Source organism: Marmota marmota, unplaced genomic scaffold, assembly GCF_001458135.2.
Source record: "Marmota marmota marmota unplaced genomic scaffold, marMar, whole genome shotgun sequence".
Classification (NCBI taxonomy): Eukaryota; Metazoa; Chordata; class Mammalia; order Rodentia; family Sciuridae; genus Marmota; species Marmota marmota.
The window spans coordinates 5,796,093-5,819,324 of NW_025999942.1; the positions used below are offsets into that span (position 1 = coordinate 5,796,093).

At 35.5% G+C, this 23,232-nt stretch overlaps 1 protein-coding gene and 1 pseudogene across 14 annotated transcripts in view; one reads left to right on the plus strand and one right to left on the minus strand.

Moving 5' to 3' along the window:
- The window catches only part of Klf12 (Kruppel like factor 12), a 430,087-nt gene continuing 406,855 nt past the window's right edge, over positions 1-23,232 (plus strand). For 7 of the 14 annotated variants that reach the window (XM_048801306.1, XM_048801307.1, XM_048801303.1 and 4 more), the window contains exon 1: positions 7-197. The gene's annotated coding sequence lies outside the window, so the exon portion shown is untranslated. The other 7 variants (XM_048801311.1, XM_048801304.1, XM_048801313.1 and 4 more) reach the window with 2 other exon arrangements.
- LOC107153265 lies at positions 17,671-22,245 on the minus strand (annotated as a pseudogene).

Here is a 23,232-nt window from a genome sequence, read left to right on the forward strand (position 1 = left end):
CCCCACCCCCCGCGCCTCTCCGGTTTCCTGAGCTGCGGGCTGTAAGGGAGGAGAAGCGGCGTCCTGCAACCCCCTCGGCTGGGCCCCGGGGTAATTCGATGCGGGCCTGGCGAGGCTCCCCACGCTAGACCGGGGCTCGCGTCTCGTCAGCCTCCACCCACCGGCCCACCCTACATTTAGCGCATCATGTGATCCTGGTAAGTCATTTGCAAGTACAACAGTTCCCTGGGTTGCCCCCCATTCATTTCCTGAGAACTGCAGAGAGCAGCTGAGAGGCTCTGCTTGTGCGTGTGAGTGTGCGCGGGTGACGCCGTGTGTGCGAGTGTGTGTGTGTGTGTGTGTGTGCGCGCGCGCGTGTGAGAGAAAGGGCGAGCGAGAGGGGGACTCTGTGTGAGGGAAAGAAAACAATTTCTCCTGCTCTGCAGCTTCTGTTCAGGTCTGTGCCGATTCCGTTTCTTATCAAAATAAACAACCCCCTCTTTTTTTTTTTTTTTCCTGCCATCCCAAATCAGACCGTATTCTCTTAACATGTTTTATTTTCCTTCTGTCATCTGCTCAAGTTAAATCATTTTGGTTGGTCTGTGTTCTTAAAGAGGGTAAAGTGTTGGGAAGCGGGAGGGGGCCGGGGAAGGGTGATGCTTTTGCAAAGCAAGTAGCGTCGGTCGGATTCGTGGAGAAGAAAGAGGGAGGTTACTTCCCCCACTCCCCTAAAATTTTAAAAAGAACTTAGCAAGTAAGGTGAATTAAGCCAATGTTTTTCTACCCCTAGTGGAATTGTTGGTTGCAGCGTTTGCCTGACAGTTGCTAAGGATGAGAAATAAAACCCCAAGGGCTGAATTGGGGGGCGGAGAGGAACTGGTGGAAGTAGTTGGCCCCCAGGAATAGAATGGGTTGGATGAATAACTGCCGCACCGGGGCCGTGGGGTGTGTGTGTGTGTGTGTGTGTGTGTGTGTGTGTTGGAGAGACTGGAGGGGAAATGGTTAAGACAGAGATGACACTGCTGGCATGAATAGTGGTCCTGGTGCTACATTCATTATTGTCTCTGGTCGTAATGATGTGTAACTGTCACTTGCCACAGTGCCTGATCCATGGAAGTAGCCAGGGGCTGGCCCGTGGCTGTTATTTTCAATTACGGGGGACCTGGCCGGAGTTGACGAGGGGCAACTTTGCACGTCCACCCGGGCCGGGAAGCCCGCGGAGCCGGCCTGGGAGCCACTTCTTGCCTTAGAAGCTCTCTCCGAGGGCTCGGACTTGACCTCCGCGACGTAGTTGGTGTTCGTGTTAGATGCTTCCCTACTGGGAGAATCAATCCTGCTTTTGTTGGGTAAAGAACTGCCTACTAGAACTTTGCAAACTTTTATCTTTGGGGAAAAGGGTGGGGTGCATTCAACAGTTTTGTTTCGCAGTGCATTTGAGGCAAATGCTTGGAAAAAGTACCAATTCCTTTGTTATATGCCCTGCAGCTTCCCAACCCCCTTCACCCTGCTCTTGGAGTTTTGCATACTTTAATAGTAATAGCCTTAATTCAGCTGATAAAAGCTGACTGTGTTGAGTTAAAGAGTATTAGTACAACGGAATGTGTAATCTGGATAAACAGTTTGTGTGGTTAATATTGTCAGCTCTCTAATTTAACTGTACAGATGGCTTAAGTATGTTCTGTATGGATTGTTTCAAATAATTCTACTGGCTAATCGAATCTCTGCCGAGCGCTCTTATATTTTAACTGAGCGTTAATATTCGGTTTCCCTGTAACATCTAGCAGCTCTATTTACATTTAGTGCATGTGCATCTACTTGCTTCGGTAGACATCTGCCAATCAACTACACGTCATTCTGCAAATCCACCTAGACGCGCCTCCGGTGCCCTTTTCTTAGTGGAGGATGGAATTGTTTAGATAAGTAAATGCTTTGAAATAAATTTGGTGGCTTTTAGCAAGCAGCCACTTGTGATGAGAATAGGAGTGGTCACTTTGAAGAGTGAGAGTATGCCATCTTCTAAGAAATGCTTTTAGATTTGGCATTTCATTACAACAGTGGAACCCCCTCCTCCAAAGGAAAAAAAAAAAGCCTGGTTGTGCTATTTGCAGACCTCATTCACATGTTGTTTACATTTTTAAAAACCACATAGAAATTGGCTATGAGTAAGAGGTATACTTTTAGGTTGGAAAAATTTTAATAGTAGAATCTTAGTAGAAATAGGATGTTGAAGGACAGACATTTCAGTTGCATAAGATACATCTTTATTGCTGCAGCATGGTCAGTCATGATATAGATTGAGTATAGTAATCTCCTTTGAGTTGAGGAGAAAGCAGTTTGAGCAATACAAGAATAGGCAGAAATTTGTAATGTATTTCAAAAAAAGATTTATTATTCTATCAACTCGTACTTAAACTGGTAAAATTGGAATGTTTTCACATAAAAATTTCATCAACTAAAACTAACATGTCAGGTTAAACAAAACATACTTAAGGGATTTCTGTTTATTTTTAAAGTCCTTCAGTTATATACCTACAATTTAGTAAGGCATCCTTAAAAGAAACTTCAGTCAGTTAAACTTTATTAGGGTATGCTTTTTATTACAGTTTATTGAATGAAAATTGTTGTGCTAATGAGCCCTTAATATTCCCCTACCCTCAAAGTTTCTTTTCAAGAAATGAATGTCTTTTGGGAGGAAATGGCCCTTGTATAGCATTTGAGACCTTGACCTTCGCAACTCTTGGCTGGTGGTTGTTTACTACTGCTGCAGTTTATGCTTGTACTGACAGGGAAGGGACTGCAAACAGTGCATTCACTCTTCCAGGCCCAGGGGAGAACAAGTCAGGATGCTTGATGTTCAGTCCAGAGAGCATGCATCAAGCCTAGAATATTTAGAGTGTTCTGGTCATGTAAAAATATACGTATTTCTCAGGGATTTCTTCTAGTCTCCTGAGAAGGGAAACATGCATTTTCACAACCTCAGAGTGAGTTTTAGATGTTATATCTTGAAACAGGCTGTTATCAACTTAATGGGATAATTTGATCTTAAACATAGGTGTGTTTTATTTTAGCAAAGATGACTTAAGTGCTTAGGCCTTCAGGCCTGTACTAAGGGCATTTTTAATTGGAAATGTTGGTTAATTAAGAGTTTTGAGTAACCTTACCCAGAGAGGCAGTGTTGTTAAATAGTTGAACATTGGGCATTTTCTCCATCATGTAAAATGAAAAACATGGGATTTTGCATTTATACAAATTAAGTAATATTTTGTGAATCACATTAAATTGGGATGTCAGATGATTTGTTTTCTTTGTATTTTGAGAGAAACAGTATTCTTAGTGTCAAGTTTGTAAATGTAACTACTTTATGCATTAATGTGAAATAGTTGTACAAAATTAGTAATGGCACAAACTCATTTGAAACTTACAAATTTACTCTTTATTTGGGTATAAATAAGTTTACCCACTTGTGTTCGCATATTGATTAATGAGCAACACTAAAAATCTCAAAATAGTTTTGTTAAAATTGTGGAGGAAATAACTTTCACTTTTATAAATTCTGAGGTGGATTGCAGTTGCCTGTGTCATTTACATTTTGAAAATACCATATGATAGTGAACTGGAAATATCTGTTTTTGCTCAGTGTTCATTTCTTTTCTTTTTTTTTTTTTTAAACTCAAAACTTAAAAAAAAACCCACACATTTTTTTTTTCAGCCTACAAGTTATACACATCATTCAGCTTTAAATGTGGACAAAATTTAAGGGTGAAAATATTAAAATTAAGTCAGTGGCAACACCCTATAACCACAGCCTTAACTCATCTACCACAACACTCTTCCCAGAAGCAGAATGGGAGTAAACAGATGGGCCTTGCCCTGTGCCCAGAAGGTCAACTGCCTTTGGCCCTGTCAGACCTGCTTGGTTTCTAGATCCCAGCGCCTGCCAGAGAGCTAGCTGTCTGACTTCAACCCGCCAGAATTCATTTTCAGGGCCTACACCCGCCACACCCCATCTGATGTCAGCTACTGAGTTCCTGTGGTGGAGAACACATGCTGTGGATTAAATGGTTACTCTCTATATATATTCTCAGTAATTATGTTACAAAAGGATTTTTCGGTTTTGGGTGTTTATTGTCATAAAGTAGCTACTTGACTAGTCATATTGCTCCATAAAAAAATTGTTTTGGTCTGGTACAAGATTACAGAACGTTCACCCAAAAAATTCTACTCTGGTGTGTTTTTTTTTTTTTTTTTTAAACTTAAAGTCATACTTTTGATGTTAATCTTTTTAATTAATTGATTTATTTAAGTATTTTTGTATATTTACCAGTGGACTAACTGGACTGGTCTAAGCAATATTTGTATAGAGGGAGTAAGCAGAAAACCCTCGCATTTGTCTTCCTGCCTGGAACCAGAGAAGGAACACTTGGTTGGAGAGCTTTGGGATAGTTTTGTCATCCCCAATAAAGGCCGTGGAAGCTACCATAAGAAATACTTTCCGGCTTTGACAGCTAGAAATTGTGTCCCAAGTGCAACATCAGCATTTTATAGTATATGCAGGTTTTCCCGGGGATTTTTGGCATGATGTGTATGTATATGCTACGTACACATATATTCACTATTTTATGTATATTTAGTATTATGTATATTTATGCATGTGTTTTTATATGCTGTCTTTATATATATATATCAGCTCATTCCGTATATGTTGACTAATAATTACAGTAAAAAGCCACACATGAAGAGAAAAGGGGAAACACAAAGTATCTTTTTTCAAATTCTGTGCTTAGTAATATTATTTTCACTTTGAGATTAAAAAGCTCATTCATAACAAAACATAAAAAAAAACACCCTGCTGCAAAGAAAATAAGCATAAAAGGTTACCGTGATCAATTAATGTCAAAAATGAAAAAGAAAAACGCCTCCATTCATTTCATAATCAGGTTCCCTCTAAGACCATGCATCCTAGAGGCAGGACTCGCTTCTGTGGCAGCAGTGTCTCAGGTTGAGTCTGCCTCTCTCACTAAGTCTGGATGACCTTCGTCAAGTTTCTTAACTGTGTGAGGGTTAAATAAAGTAATGTGGATAAATGTCACTTTGTAAAACTATAAAGTACTGGTGTGACAGCTGATTTGACAGGAAAACTACTCATGTCCTTCCCTTGTCCCTCCCACAATGTCCCCCCCCACCAAAAGGGATGGACTTTTCCAGCTTCTCAAAGTGAGCATATAAATTACACTTACGGAGAAGGAATTTCTGAGTGTGGGTAGAAAACTGCTGGCAGTCAAAGGTCATGAATTCCATTCCTGTCTCCACCAGAGATTTGCTCTGTGACCTTGAGAAAGTCACTGTTAAAAAGTTTCTACATAGCTCCTATAAAAGTCATTCACTAGTTACATTTATAAAATGCAGGTGAGGTATCTAAACTTGGCAAAAAATAAAATACATAAAAGTGCCTTTTAAAAAATCATTTACAGAAAATTGAAAGTAAGTACCAACAATGATTAGAGATTGAAAACCTCTAGACTACCTTTTAAGGAATCCACTGAAGCTTCTATCACTAGACATTTTTTTTTTTTTTTTGGTGGTACTGGGGATTGAACCCAGGGCCTTGAACATGAAATAGGCAAACACTGAGTTATATCCCCAGCCCTTTATTTTATTTTGAGATAGGGTCCCATGAAGTGCCTTAGGCTAGTCTTGAACCTGGGATCTTCCTGCCTCAGCCTCCTAAATTGCTGCGATTACAGGCGTGTGCCACTGTGTGTGCCTAAATATGTCCTAAAAAAAGAAAAAATCGAATTATTAAATTTGTGATATATGCTAGTACAGCGAATTGAATTGCAGCTTCCCCAGATAAGTCAAGGTTCTCTTAATTGGTATGTCTGAAACATGGCTTATAGTGCATAGTAAAGAAAGGTAGATGAATGGGGATCTTGAATGGTTATTTGAAGATTTATTAAACACATTTTATTTATAGTTACACATTTTAGCATCACCCACATTTCATTACACATGCAAGTTTGAGGAAAATAATAACTAATTTATGTGATTTCTCCCCACTACATATTTTCCAGTTAAAAAGAAACAAAAACTTTTTTTTTTTTACCCTCTGCCTAAACACTTTATTCTTACAAGAGCAAAGAAGCAGACTGATACTAACTCATCAGTCTAACTCATTTAGACTCTTCTGGTGTCACAAGTACATTTCTTCTCAATTCTGTTCATGTTACAGCTATCACTGTAAACATCAGCATTATTTTCTGCAGAACTCTTATTTATTATCCCCTGCTTTAGGAACATGCTGGGTTCCAGCCTGTGTTCCCTGGCTCCATAACCTGTGAATTCCTTCTGGTGTTAATTGCTTGTTGATGTGCCTTGTTCCTCCCAATAAGAAGCCCCTTGAAAGCAGGAAATGAGTTGTCTTCATAGTTATTTCACTGGCATCTAATACGGTGCCTAACATGGTGCCAGATATGTAGTAAGTGCTAAAATACTTACTAGAAAAATAAATTGAGGAATAGTAACTATTACAGTGCATGCAAACTGTCCTTTGAGTAGCTAAATGCCACTCTCACAGTCTTTTCCTACCTAAGTCATATATCTCTAGTTAAATTGACTGATATTCAACTCTACCAGCCATTCCTCAAAATCATTGCATTTTCCTGGAGAAAAAAAAAGTTTTTCTTACTGCAAAAAGAAGCCCTGTAGTGTAGTGGACTCAAACAGTGCAGGATAAACCTCAAATTACCCAATTGTTAGCTGTCTAGCTGGGCAAGTTAAATCTCCAAGTTTCAGTACTCATTAGTAATTAAAAAAGAAAATAAGAACAAACAATGTCAACATCTGAGTTTTTTAAAAAGATATTATTGTTTAGTTATAGGTGGACACAATATTTTATTTTTATGTGGTGCTGAGGATTGCACCCAGTGCCTCACGCATGGTAGGTGAGCGCTCTACCTCTAGCCACAACCTCAGTCCATCTGAATGTTTTTGAAGATAAAAATGTGCATAAACCTTCTAGTATAGAACTCTGTTTTTAAATGCTCAATAACTATTAGTTTGCTGTATCATAATGATGACTCTCTTAAAACAGCCATTCATAATGAGTAGTAGCAATAAAATAAAACAACTACTCTTTATTGTGTGGCCACTATAGTACCGAAGTTAGGACCTGGACTTTTCATGTTAGTTTATTTGCTATATATTCTTCAGTAAACAGGCACTTGTAACCCTTGGCTTTTGTATAGTTCACTTCCAGATAATTGGTGTGTGGTATGTTTGTGGTGGTATCCCAAAGTTCCTTTTATACACTGAATTTTGACTTATCATCATCATTTAGTGAATCCATCTTTTGAACTATTTTGTGATGGACCTTTCTTGCCAAGTAACAGCGCCCCCTTACTTTGATATTTTGGTAGTAATTTAAAAAATTATTTGAAAATGTTCTTGCTTTTTATCTTTCTTATTTTAATAAAATGAACAGAAAAAAGGGAAAAACGAAAGCGTTGCTTATAGTTATGAAGAACACCATTTATTAGCTTGATACACAATTGAGGCAATAATCCTTCAGTGTGCTGAAAGTGGTAAGTCTTCACTGAAAGTGCTTAATGGAGTTGAGCTGATGAATTGTGAAAAATAATAAAATTATAGAACAGACAAAACGCCATACAGATATTTTTAATGACTTTATTTAATAGAATGCATATAATTATGGGCTTTGTAATTTCCTTTTTGTCTGTGAGACTAATCTCTAAAACATAAGTCTAGTCCCTTGACTGCTACATATTTGGGTTTTGTACGAGTTTTCAGAAGTGTACTATGTAAAATTTGAGATTATTTCATTATTCAACAAATATCTTTCATTATTCAACAAATATTCATTAACATTTATGTCATATGGTATATATCTACAGCATATTTTATATATATACATACATATATATATGTGTATATATATATATATATATATATATATATATATATATATATATACACACACACACACACACACACACACCCCCTATGATATATATCATGGTCTTAAAACATATAGGTCATATATACTATTTGTTCTATATTTTGATTTATTTTTTATTTTACCATATATTATGATATCTGTGTTATTTTATTTGCTATATTATGGTTTTTGCTTTATAGATGTGGAAGCAGATTATGAGTGAAGCTAAATAATAAAGGCATGGTCAATAGCTATTTTACAGAGATTTGAACTTTAGAAAACCCTGAGCTTTCCTCTTGTATTACTGTCATCTTCAACTGGCATTAATTATAATGTTCTATTATGATGGTATAGAATATAGCAGAAGTGGGAATATTATACAAATAAATATTATTTACTGTCTATATTACTTCATTGGTTGTAGATTTTATTGGTTTATTACATTTACTAGGATATATTTACTACAGTATTTACCTATATACAGAAGCTTGCTGATACATGTACTAAAAAATTATGAGACCTAATCAAAAAATTTATTTTAGAGGGTAACTACTACAGGATGTTGCACAATAGTGATAATAGTGGATCCATAAATTCTGGATAATATCCATATTGCTAGGTGTTGGAGCTATTATGGTGAGAGTTATAAAAGTAATAAAACATTATTTTTGTAAAAAATGCTGCACTTATCCATTTGACCAAAGCTTTTTTAGCACCGATGTATATGGAATCTTGTAAAAACATAGGTAAGACTTCATCATTAATAAGCTGAAAATCAAAAAGGGAAAGTAAGACTTATGTGGAAAAGTATAATACAAAATAATTTGTGGTTAGTAGACCAGGTGCTAGAAATTGTTTAACCAAAGTCCATGGGAAGAAAAGTGTTCATATCTAGGAAATCAAGGGTTTCAAGGTTTTAGTAGATAATGTGACAAAAGTCTTTTATGGATAAAGTTTACTTTTTTATACAAAAGTAAAGCAAATTTGCAAACAGGTGAATGCAAACTAGAAACATTTTGGAAACCATGGTGATTTTCAACTACTTTTTCTGTTATCTTTTAGAACTGATGGCTCTATAATGTTTGGCCAAAAACTTTTCTCATTTGTGATATTACCAGAAGATTTTCTTTTCCAAAATTAGATCCTAGGATGTAGTTGCCAGTAGGGCCAATAATGAGTTTAGAAGAGACTTATTTGGGCTATAAAAGCAAAAAATAATAAAGATAACTGATTAGTAAAATTTCAACAAACATACTTTATATCTAATGGAAGTTCTTTCATGTTGTTGATGGGCTCTGATGTATATTTTATTTTTTACCTACTAGGAACATTTGCCTTGATCCAAAAACTTTAAAAATAGGAATGAGAATTTTTTAAAGAACAATGGAGGACAAACTTGATAACCCAACCAGTTGCAGTTGATCACAAGTGTTGTCAGAGGGGATATTTAGAAAGTAACTTTAAAGTGGAGGGATATTTCAAGGGTGACATCCTCTGGAATAGGCATTAGCTCTTCCACTTTAAATGTGGATATAAGAAACTTTGGCAAACATACAAAATACTTCATTTAGAGAGATTATATGGAGAGCAATGGACACTTAATGAGTATATATAAAAGCATTCATGGATTTCTTATTTTATAAGGAGCCTGCTGTTGAGCATGGTGGGATTAGAGTACTGTGGATCATGCTATACCAAGGCTCTAGGCTACAGCAGTTACCTTGTATTTTAATTATAAATATCTTGGAAATTAGTATAGTTTTGAATACTTGAGAAATGGAGTAACCAAAAAATTGCTTAATGCTTGGTGGTTCACAGGGTGGTTTTAGTTGGATAGTTGTGTAAGGTGGATGGGACTCATGTTACTCCTTTTACTGATGAGCATATTCAAGAGAAGGTAAAATAAACTGGAAAGCAGTTCGGTCATAACTAGAACCCTGACTGCCAACCAGTTTTTGTTCCCATTTCACTCTACTGCTGACTTTACTTAACTTTTTACTTAGTCTCAATAAGCTGAAATTTTGAAAGAGCACATTGCACAAAACAGGTGTCATCTTCTCTTTTCTAGTTCATATGAGATGCTAGTGAATATTGGATGAATTCTTATCTCCTTCCATGGTGCACTAACAAGAGGCATTTAAAAACTCAACATAATCAGCTCTGGAAGGCATTGTGCAATTAGAGACATCCATACTCTGAAGGAAATTAGGGAGATGGTCATTACTTTCCAAGTGCCAGGGCTTGTGCTAAAGGCAGAGAATATGAAGGTCTATAATATATGGGTTTTGTTTTGAATTACAGGCAGATCAGGAATACAGCAGTGTTGCTGAGCTCAAAGGAAGGGCCAACCTAGTATATATTCTGGTTCAGTTTATTTTCTTCTTTTAGATTGTTAATGTGCCTAAAAAGTAGCCTAGATATTTTTAAATTTATGCTTCAGTCTTTTTAAAGTGCTTTTAATCTTATCAGAAAATCTTTTTTCCATTTATGCACATATATCTCTAAGTTCTTTTTCTTTCAAAGACTGTTTGGCACATTTATTGTACATTAGATGTGTTTGATACATTTTAAAGAGGCATTATCTCATTTAATGTTTCCAATCAATTTATAGATAGGTATTTATGGTATTTAAATGTGAATTTATTTTTACTTTTTTGACTCCAGTTTTTCAAAGGAATGCAACTAGAGATTTTAGGAAATAAGCTTTGTTGGCAGAAACTCATTTTGATGGGTGGTGTTTACAAATATATCTTTCTCACAAAAGCGTGTACTCTTTTATGGTGGCGTTAAGATTCATTTTTAGCATTCTCCTTTCTCTTTTACTTAGCTCTGCTTTTTCCTTTAGCCAACAATAGCATTCCATTCATCTATAACTCATGTCATTGGAACTCTTGGGTATACTTGTATATTTTTCTCCATGTCTATAAGTATTAGGAACATGTTCACATACAAGTTTTTTTTTTTTTTGTTATCTCTTACAGCAAGATTGTTTTTAAACTCTTTTTCATTCAGTACTGCATAAGGAAAATCATACTCGGCTGTTCCAGCTCTAATCCATTAAAAAAATTGCATAGTATTTTAAGGGTCTAAGGTACAGTTATTCCAGTCTACTCAATCATACATTAACTGATGGTTGATACCTTGCTTCTGGTTATTGCCACTAAAGCCAATGTGGTAATATCTTTATAGCCACACATGAATAGATCTATGGGATAGATTCACAGGAATAGTATTATCACTCTAGCTGCACATGTGATATTAGTCTTCATAAATGGTGTGACATTGCTTTGAAAAGGATATAACAGTTCACATGTTTACCAGCAATGCAGGTAAATACCCTTCCCTTAGATTCTCTCAGCAGTAGGTGATACTTTTTCAGGCTGATGATTGTGTAGTTGTATCTAATTTTCACTTTAATTACTATTTCCTGATTGCTGTGATGTTGAACATCTTTTCCTAAGTCTATAAGAAAATTGGAATTGTTCTAAGAATTGTCTTTTCATATCCTTTGTCCATTTTTTTTCCTCTTGGGTGGTGGTTCTTTTGTGGGAATTCTTTATATTCTAGAGCCACTAAACATCGGACATCTGCATGGCAGATTGTTTTTTCATAAACTGATCTTTTGTCTCTTTCCTGTTCATAAGGCACCTTTGCTATATAACATTTAAAATGTTTACATAATTGCTTCTTTCTTTGGTGCCTTGTTTTGTTTAAGGTTTACTCTGTTGCTAAAATGGACATATAATCTATGCCCAGATTTAATTTTTCATTCCATTTTGGTTTTATCTTTGACCCCTTTGGAACTTGTGTATAGTATAAATGGGGGAATCCCTTTTAATTTCCTTTCAGATGTATACCATTGTGTCGTCATTTTCAAGAGAATATAACTTCCAAATTTGTTGTGTCTTATGTTCTCTTACGTCTCATAGTCCCAGACTTTTTCTTAGTTATCTGTTCACGTGTAAAAGAATATGTTATGCATGCTGCCACCTCCCTTGGGGAAAAATATATGAAACCCTGTTATAATTATTCTAATTGAGATTATGTTAAATTGTATATAATCTTGAGATAATTAACATTTTGATGTTATTAGCAGTGTGTTATATTATCCCAGTTCAAGAATGTGGATGGCTTTCCATTGGCTCGGTGTCGTACTTTTTATACTTCAAGAACATTTTATTTTTTTGTGATGGCCATTTTCTCTTTAAATTTGTTTCTAAATACCTCATAGTTTTTGGTTAATTTTTATCTATTGACATATATAGTGTTCGTTTTTAATCTGTTCATGTAGTGAATTTATACTAGTTGATTTTTGATTGTTATACCAGACTTGGACTGCTTTTATAAAATTACTTGATTCTGATGGATTATCTTAAATAGAATTGGGTGTGATTTTCTAATATTTTGTTAAGGATATATTTATTTTTAATGGGAGGTAATTGTCAGTAGTTTTTATTTTTTCTCTTAAGTCTTTATTCAGCAAAATATATTTTTAAATTTCTGTTGTGATTTCTTCTCTGACCCTGGATTATTTAGAATTGTGTTGCTTGTATTCAGGCATTTGAGGATTTTTCTGATGTCTTTTATTGATTTCTAGTTGAGTTTCTTGGTTTTTAGAAAACATACTTTCTGTGGTTTCAATCCTTTAATACTGAGATTTACTTTACAGCCTAGAATATGGTCTATTTTGGTGATTATTACATGTGCAATTGAAAACAATGTATCTACCCTATTAGGTTAAGAAATCTGTAAATGTCAGGCCAATTGGTTAAAAAGTTGTTCAGATGTTCTCTAAATAATCATTTTGTTTTTTGACTCCTTATTCTTTTAGTTATTGGAAAAGAAGGGCTTAAGTATTGAAATACCAATTGTGAATTTGATTCTTATTTCAGTTTTATCTGTTTTTGTATTTTGAAGCTTTGTTACTGGGAAAACACACACACACACATATATACAATTGCTGTGTTTTCCTGGTGACCTGATCTCTTTATCATTATGTAATGTAACTTTTTCCCATATAGACAACATAAATTTAGATGTTACTTTTTAAAATATTATCTTAACATCTCTCACTTTTATGTAGAATACTTAGTCATTCACATATAATTTTTAAATTTAAATTTTTAAAATTTATAAAAATTTTTATATAGTTAGATTTCTGTCTTTAACTTGGTATTTGTTTTCTATTTATTTCATGTGTTCTTTTCTTCTATTTTGTCTTTTCTTATCTTCTTTTGGCTGGATTATGTTTTACTATTCTTTTTTTTTTTAAAGAGAGAGAGTGAGAGAGAGAGAGAGAGAGAGAGAGAGAGAGCGAGAATTTTAATATTTATTTTTTTAGTTTTCGGCAGACACAACATCTTTGTTTGTATGTGGTGCTGAGGATCGAACCCGGGCCGCACGCATGCCAGGCGAGCGCGCTACCACTTGAGCCACATCCCCAGACCTTAGTATTCTTTTTTAAAAATATTTATTTTTAGTTATAGTTGGACACAATACCTTTATTTCACTTATTTATGTTTATGTGGTGCTGAGGCTCGAACCCAACCCAGGGTCTCACAAGTGCGAGGCGAGCCCTCTACCACTGAGCTACAACCCCAGCCCCATATTTTTTAGTATTCTATTTTTATCTCCACAATTGGCATATTAGTTGCATCCTTTTGATTTATATTTTCAGTGGTTCATAGAATTTTTAGTATACATCATTAACTTTATACATTCTTCCTTCAATAATATTTTGTGGGTTCTTGTATGATGTCAGAATCTTGTAAGAGGATACTGCCATTTTTTCTCATTGTTCTTTATATATTATACGTGTTAGAAACTAGACATTTTCTAGCTATTGTTTTTAACAGTAACTTACCTTTAAGAAATTAAGAATTGTAAAAAGAAGGCGCTTCTTAATATATACTCACATTTTTGCTAGTTCCAGAGTTATTTCATTGTTTATACATAGACTTTCTCTCTAGTATCATAAGTTGAACTTATTAGAAGATGCCTGTAGTTCCAGTCACTAAGGAGCCTGAGGCAGGAAGATGGCTAGAGCCCAAGAGTTTGAGGCCAGCCTGGGCAACATTGTGAAACTCTATCTAAAAAAAACAACAGCCACTACAAAACAAAGAAGTGCTTTCAGTATTTCCTACAGTGCAGGTCTGTAGGCAGTGACTTTTCTCAGGTTTTACTTGTCTGAAAAAATGTGTTGGTCTTTGTTTCTGAAATATTTTAGCTGGGTATTAAAGTGAGGATTGACAGTTTTTTCTTATTATTTAAAAGATGTTGCTCTGTTATCCTCTGTTTTACGTAGTCATGAAGAGATGATTTCTGACATTCTTTGTTCCCTTAAATGTAATGTCCCCTGCCCCCTTCACCCCTCTCCCCCATTTGGCTTCCTTGAGGACTTTTTCTTTAAGTTTGGTTTTCAGCAATTTCAGTCTGATGTGGATGGATGTATTATCGTTTGTGATTGTCCTCCTTTGTGTTCTCTAAGCTGCTTTATCTGTAGTTTGCTGTCCTTCCTAATTTTTTTTCATAAATTATTATGCCATCTCTTTTCAAACATTTCCTGTGACCCCCTCCCTCCTTCTTTGGGACTAATATATTTACAGGTATATTAGACTGATTTGTATTGTTCCACTGATCTTAGCTCCTCTGTATTCCTTCCCCATCTTCTTAGTTTTTAGTTTGAGTTCTGTCAGTTTACCTTCAAGGTTAGTAATTCTTCATGTTGAGCTATAAGCTCAGTAAAAGAAGTCTTCATCGGTGACATAAAGTTATTTATTTAGCATTTTCATAAGAGTTTTTAAATTTTTCTACTCCTTGCTGAATTTTCTGTTCATGCTGTTTTTCCTCTAGATCCTTTTAGATTTTAATCATAGTTATCTTAAAAGTCTCTAGTTATAGTTTGAACATTATTGCCATCTCAAGGTCTGACTGTATTGACAGCTTTATCTCTTGACAGTGGGTAATTTTCCTTGCTTTGTTTCTGTGTCTTAATAGAACAGGAGAGATTGAGAATAATTATTATGCTGAAAAATGGACATGCTTCCCCACCCTTACCGGAATTGAGACCAGGGTCATTGCACCATTCAGCTGTATCCCTAGTCCTTTAATTTATTTATTTTTTACCTTGGTAGGGTTAAAAAAATGTTTTTGAGTTTTGTCTTGAACTTGTGATCTTCTTGACTCAGACTCCCTGAGTATCTGTGATTACAGGTGTGAGTCACTGCACCTGGCTGAACGTGCCTTTTATTCAGTAATGTGTGTTAGTGTCAGAGGATGGGGGAGGGACAGATATGCATATTTGCTGAGGTTGCTGTTGCTGTTGAACTGTTAGCTCACCAGAGACTTCAAGTTCTTCTAGGAATGCTTTGTTTTTACCTTGAGTCTTACAAGACTTCGACTGCCATAGAGATTTCTTTTTCAGTCTTCCTGTTATTCAGCCATCCCTGAACTCTAGCGATATGGGACTTGGGTTGGGATCTCTGTACTTTTACTTCTGCTTATCCTTAATCTAAATGGGTTCATGTGTGTATGTGTGTATGTGTGTGTGTGTGTGTGTGTGTGTATACACGCCTGTGCCCTAAATTCTCATACACCAACTGCAGTCAAAGGTCCTGTTTACCTACGCCTGGAGTTGGGACCTGTCAGCCTTCCTGTGCTTTCTCCCTGTGGTAGCCAACCTTTGCCTTAAAGTGCAGACTTTTGAGCAATTGCGTTTCCTATCCCTTTATGCATATGGCAGAAAGCTTTTTTTTTGTGTTACTGCAAGATTCTGAACCTGAATGAGTTTCCTGCCTTCACTTAGAAGCAATGAATTTTACCTAGTATTCAGTGCAGAGTAGAATGTGTGTGATTTTGATATCTCCCTCCACATACTCTTCTCTCTCTGGGGAGAGTGACAGGCAGAGTTTCTTCTGTCTCCCTCCTTGTGACAAATGTCATCTCTTCCATTAGCAGCAGTCTACTTTTACTTGGAAGAGTCAGAATTATTTCTTGTCCCCTTCTCTGTGGCATATGACTTGGCTTCATTTAATAGTAGTGTCCGGCGTGAGGCCAATTTTTGTGCTTGTGCTCAAGTGGTATATCCCTACCTGCATGCCAGTACTTCCAAGGGAGGGACTCTCTTAGGTCTCTTGTTATTTTCTTATCTTTTATCTCAGCACCTGAAGGATGTTAGTGCATATAGTGACTGAGTGCCTGGGGACTGTCTTGCCATGTGTGTCTTCTTGGAATACTAAGTTGTTTTGCTAGTCCACATTTAGTTTTTACAACTTTGCCAAAGTTTTAGTGGTTTTCTTGCTTTTTTTTTTTTTTAATAAAAAGCATGTTCTTAGACTTGAAGTTTAAAAAAAATTTGCTGTATTCTTTTTAAAAAAATTTTTTAGATGTCGATGAACCTTTATTTTATTCATTTATTTATATGCAGTGCAAAGAATTGAACCCAGTGCCTCACACATGCTAGGCAAGTGCTCTACCACAGTCCAGCCCCCAAATTTGCTATCTAAATAACCATTTTTAGTATGAAGTTCAGTAGTGTTAATTGTGTCCATATTGTTGTAAAACATATCTCTAGAACTGCTTCATCTTATAAAACTGAAATTCTGAACCTGTTTAACAACAACTCCTTATTTCCCCCTAACCTGAGCCTTTGGCAACCACTGTTCTACTTGTTATTTCCTATCTGCTTTTATGATTATTCACCTTTTTATTATTTTAGCCAAATGCAATATCCTGTTTCTCTGTAATGGGACTACCCACTGGAATCTTACGTAATGAAGTTAAGTTCCTCTTGTTGTTTTGTAAGTTCAATTTTGGGCTCAAAAACAATGATTTTGTAAGTCTTTCAACATATAAAATTTTCTTTCTATAACTATTTTAAATGTCTTAGTTTTTTTTAAAATGCCATTGAATTTTATTGTAGGTACTTTTTCATATCCTGATAAATCATCCATTTATTCCTTCAGTTGACAGTTATAAATGGTTGTATTGTAAGATTTGTTGGCATTGAACTATCCTTGCATTATGGAACAAAGTCTAATTTTTCATAATTTATTACTTTTGTGTAAGTTGATTCATTTTATTTGCAAAATTATAATAACATATAGAATATTACATCTATATTTGTAAGTGGGATTGATCTATACAAGATTGCTTTTTTTAAAAATTGAAAATTGAGCCTAGGAGTGCTTTACCAGTGAGCTATATCCCCAGTCCATTTTATATTTTATTCTGAGACAGGGTCTTGCTAAGTTATTGAGGTTGGTCTTGAACTAAGTTGCTGAGCCTGGCCTTAAACTCATGATCCTCCTGCCTCATCCTCTTGAGTGGCTGGGATTATAGGCATGTGCCACCACACTAATTATATAAAATGTTTGAATAAACATTTTGGTGGTTATATAAATAAATTGAGAAAGTATTCATTACTTTTCATGAACTGTAATTGGAGCTTCACTTCCTTAAAAACAAATGTGAACTTGTGTGTCATGGCCTTATTTTTGTCCCTTGGTGATATATATTTAATTTCTTTGACAGTTTCTTCTATGTATTAGTCCCTTAACATTTTTAACTTTGTTTTTCCACCAAGTTTTAGCTAGGAAATTAGCCGTTTATTTATTTATTTTTGTTATTTAGTTTTTATTTTATAATTATAAACTTTAAACTCTAGCAGGAGTTGGGAGGGAAATAAGGAAAATATGGAACCCAAAGAACTGTAGGGAGAGCACAAAAATTATGGGATATTGTAAGCAGATGGGGTGGAGGAGTGCTCTCCTGAGCTGCAGACAGAATGGTTTGGTGGTTAAGATAAACACAAGTCAAATGTATTGGAATGGCCCACAGTTGCTAATGGCGATCTTCTTGCTGGTGTTGCCATTCCCAGACCCAAAGCAATCCACGGCTTCCATGGTATTCATGCCCTATTTCACCTTGTCAAAGACCACATGCTTGCCATCCAGCCACCCAGTCTGGCAGTGCAGGTGAAAAACAGGGAACTGTTGTGTTTGGCCCAGCATTTGCCATAGACAAGATGCCTACACCTGTACACTTCAGGATGAAGTTCTCCTCATCAGACTTCTTCCTGTAGATGGTGAAGTCGCCACCCTGACACATAAATCCTGGAATAATTCTTTGAATTCAGGAATTGTTATAATTGAATCCTTTCTCTCGAGTATTCAGAACATGACAATTTTCTTGAATAAAGCTGTCTTTGGGGCTTTGTCTGCAAACAACTTGAAGGAGACAAGGCCCAAGGGCCCACCATTGATGGTGATGTCAAAGAGCATGGTGGTGTTGACCAAGGCTGACAGAGAACAACTATGGGTGAAGCCGCCCCTTTGCTTTAGGCTATTATTTTTTTAATTTTTGCCTCAGGATAACATGGAATAGTCTCATTAAATCATTATATTTGTTCTGTTGACATGTGTGGTTTCTTATATCTCATATTATTTTTCCTCTTAAATGTTCTACAACTTGCTTTAATACTCTTACACATTTTTATAAAAATCTTTTGGATTTATTCACCAATTATAACATGCTTTTCCTTGGTTTTGCTCTCATGACTTTTAGTAATGCATATATATATTTAATTCTCTGTAGTCTTTTTCTTTTCTTTTACTTATTTAAAAAAAAAAGACTTCAAGACTGTGAAAGCATTAAAGTTAGAAATACTGTTCTGAACAAGTCCTTTGTTGTATACTGTATCTGACGTTGTCTTAGCTTTTCGCCACTGTGACCACAATACCCAACAAGATATATTTATTTATTCATAGTTGTAGATGAACACAATACTTTTATTTTTATTTATGTTTTTTTAATGTTGTGCTGAGGATCAAACCTAGAGCCTCACATGTGCTAGGCAAGTGCTCTACCACTGAGCCACAACCCAGCCCTCAAATAATGCTATTAGGTGAGAAAGAAAACACATGACTTCCTTAAGACACCACCACTCTTTGAAAAGGTTGTAATGCACTGTCATCAGTAGAACATTTCAGCAACATGCAAAACTTTGCTGTGTGCAATGTGAATCGACCCCTCTTAGATGGGATGTCCTGGGTTGTATGGAGCTCAGTAGCTGAATGGATACACAACTGCTTTTATTGAGATTATATTTTTCATGAAATCTTTTTTTTCAAACGTTTATTTTTTAGGTGTAGATGGACACAACACAATGTCTTTATTTTTATGTGGTGCTGAGGATCGAACCTGGGTCCCGCCCATGCTAGGCAAGTGCTCTACCGCTGAGCCTCAATCCCAGCCACTTTTCTTGAAATCTTTGAAAACAAAATAACCCTATGAAAACTCTAATTTCCTTTCCTTTTCTCCTCCCATTTGGCTGGACCTTTGGTGCACTTTGGCTTCCTCATTTTCCTCTTGTAATCTGCTGGTTTTGCTGAAATGTTTGCTACTTTTTTTTTTTTTAATTTTTATTGTTGGTTTGCTACTTTTTTGTCTTAGACCATGATGAGAATTTTCCTTCTTTTGCAGATCCTTGCTCAATGATATCTATGTGTACCCAGACCATCAATTCTGATGTAACTACTCATACATGAAATGGCTTATTTCCCATTACTTCTACTTTTCTTTCATCCGTCCTTAGCAGGAGGTCTCAGTACTGCTCTGATTCACTTATTATTTGGTTAGAATGATTCAATGTTTTCATTAGAAAGGTTATGGTGGTATAATTATCACTGAATTTTTACTTATCCTCAAATATTTCTCACTCAGATCAGTGAGTAGTACTTAGGTTCTCTTTCCTTTGTTCCCAGTTTATTGTTTTTTTGCTATGACCCTGGATCTCTTCTTTGTAATAGCATGTGTGATTCCATTTTGATTATGCTTCCTTTGTATTTATGGTAGATTGTAGTTGGTTCCATGGTGTCTCTTTCCTAACAACCTGTCCTTCACTGTGAGGCAGTATATGCTGTCTCTTCCTACTTCTAGCTAGGATGAGGTGTAGTGAGGTGTAAAGTAAGGTGTGCTGGAGACTTGGGGGATTTCTTTTTTTTTTTTAATTGGGATAAAAGCTTGAAGACAGCAGACACAATATTTGAAACTATAGTATAGAGTCTACTTTGCAAGAGAATGAGTTGACAAAAGTGTCATGGTGAGTACAATGAAAAGACAGAATAGAAATGGGTTCCTCATGCCTTTTGAACTACTGAACAGCTCTACCACAGAGGAAAAAGGCCTCTATTTAAGACCACAAGGGCTTAGATGATTTTTCATAAGCAGTTGATGCATTTCTGATGGTTGTAATAATAACCTTGCTTTTTATTCTGAAAAATTGTGTTTCGTTTTAATTATCTTGGGAATTTAGGAATTTTGCTGGGGCATGACTCAATGTGTACTTCTTATCAATCCACCTTCTTTCTTTGTGACCCTTTAGGTCTGCAGACACTTGTCTTTAGAGCAGGCAGTTTGAATAAAAATCTTAATTATTGTCTTTCATCTTTTTTTTTCCTCCATTGTTTTTTATCTTCTTCATGTTTGGTCTCTTGAATTTCTCTTCCAAGTACTGTGTCTTATCTTTTTTTTTCTTAAATGTTTATATTATATCTTTTCTTTTTTTTTTTTTTTACCTTATTCTTTGGAAGGCGTGTGTATGTGCAGATGTGTACATGTGCAGTGACCCTCTTAAGCCCTCACCTTCTTACAATTAAGGTCCCTGGGAAAGTGGATTTGTAAATTGGCCATTAGAGATGATAATGTATCAGAAGCCTTGTTTAGTTTCATTTTTATATCCAGTTTTGAAACTCTGTTGGCCATAATTTAATACATTCAAGGTGTGGTTAAGAATGCATTTCTCCTTTGGTGCACCAACCTATCAGCCTTCATAGCTATCAGCCACTTTGTCCTTGGCTTTCTTATTCACCAAGAAATGGATTAACTTCCTGGATGGGCAATCACAGTATTCGTAGGAGACTAGTTAAGTATCATTCAGAAAAATACTGAGCTATCTTTTGCAACCTAACTAATGAAGTGCTTACAAACTTTATGTCTGTTTTGGTTATCCTTAAGAATTTTATTTAACATAATTTCATATGTAGTATGTTCCCTAACAGTTTACCAAACTTCACAAAAGTCATTAAGCATTGCAAAGAGATATGGCTTATTTAAAGAGATTAAGACGGCAGGCTGAACCACAGACATTTTAAATGTTTTTTTTTTTAAGATCTTTTTTTCTTGTGCAAATAATTTAATATATGGGAAAGGTGAAAGAATAGTATAAGAAACCCTCACTTTCCCAGGCTAAACCTCAGCAGTTCTTGGGATTTTGCCATCTTGTTTCAGAAATCCCCTGGTTTGCTCTTCTTTTGCCCCTTTTAAGCTATAAAGCTAATTTCAGACATCATATAACTTTACTAATAAATAAATACTAATAAATAAATAAATAAATAAGTAAATAAATTTATTATACCTGTCAAACAGATAAGAGATTGTACAGAAACAAACAAAAAGCAAACCCAACATCCTATGACCCACTTCATTTGCCACAGTACTTTTGTCCAGGCTAAGAAATTGACATTGGCAGGTTGCTATATTTGGGTTTCTTCATTTTTTTCTATTAATATCTTCTTTCTTTTCCATTGTACAGATCAGGTGCTGCATTGCATCCAGCTGTCCCGTCTGCCTAGCTTCTCCTATTCTATGATAGTTTCATGGTCTCTCTCTTTTCCATGATCTTAATGATTTTGAGGAGTACTGGTCATTGTTGTAGAACATCCTTTGGTTTTATTTCATCTGATGTTTTTTTCTCATGATTAGACTGCATTATGGGGTTTAGAAAAAAATATCAGAGGTGAAGTGCCCTTCTCAATGTAATGTGTCAAGTTTTATTATATCATTGCATCCTGTCTTGAGATCCACAGGATGCTATTTGTGATGTTAATCTTTGTTTACTTAAAGTAGTGTTCGCCAAGTTTCTCCACTGTAAAGTTACTTTTTTCCTCGTCATACTCTTGTTTCTTATTTTGAAACCAGTCACTAAATCTTCTTTACCCTTAAGGTAGTGTGTAGGGTGAAAATAACTATATATAGTATTTAGAATTCTGTAGATTTTTTTCTTTTCCTCCACTTATTTTTATTTTTTTTTAATCAGTAGGGACATATGTAGGTTTGTTTTGTACATGGATTCATAATATAATACCATGTTACTCAGATTTTCCAGCTTTGATTAAAGAGATCTTATGTGTTTGGTAATAATCCTGTGCCATCCCCCTATTCTTTTGTGTCTGAGCACTTTCTTACTTTCTGGTGTTACTGGATTCCACAGGCTCACCTGGTGCTTCCCCTGCTGCTGCCACCAAACCAGCCATTGTCTGTGGGTCTCTGGTTCATCTTATTGGAGAATAGTATTTAGAAACCAAGATCTGGGTGCTGGGTATTCTTTGTTCCCTGCTGGGGAGAAGCTGTTTACGTTGTGAACCTTTGTTGGTCAAAATCAACCAATTCCTTCAAATCTTATTTTTTCAGTTAACTGATAATGGAAAGACCAACAATTCTATTTGATGTGGAAACCTCATTTTGATTAATTACTTGAATTTTCATAACTTTTCTGTTGTGATAAGAGTAGCAAAAGTAGGTTTCTCACTTTCTTGCAGCAAGGTGACTGCCATTTTTCTCATATTCCTTTCTAAGTCTTTTTATTTTGGTGTGTTGGTATGATGGGATATGAGGAGTATTTTATTATGAATTTAAGCCTATAGCTACACTGTACTGCTAGCACTATTTCATAATTTGCTAGATATATACACACATATATTTTTAAATTTTTGTAGTTGTGTATGGACAGATGCCTTTATTTTATTTGTTTATTTTTATGTGGTGCTCAGGATCGAACCCAGTGCATCACTCATGCTAGGCAAGTGCTCTGCTACTGAGCTACAGCCCCAGCCCCAGTCCCATTGCAATATGTTTTTATATATTAATAGCAGTTCATTAGTCTCTTTAGTTAATACAAATCTTAAACAGAATAATTATTTCAGCCATAATTATAGTCAAAAGAAGTTTTGAGGGGCTTGGGTTGTGGCTCAGCAGTCCAGCACTTGCCTAGTGCATGCGAGGGGCTGGGTTCCATCCTCAGCACTACATAAAAATAAATAAATAAAACAAAGATTTTGTGTCCAACTACTAATAAAAAAATAAATATTATTAAAAAAATAAGTTTCAAAATTGCTATCTTAATTTCTAACAATTGAAGACCATAGCAGTATGATCTAAAATATTTTCTGAAAAATCCTGCTTTGGAATCTTAAACTGTGTACTGGGAACAATTACAGTCATGAAAATCAACTCATTCTCAT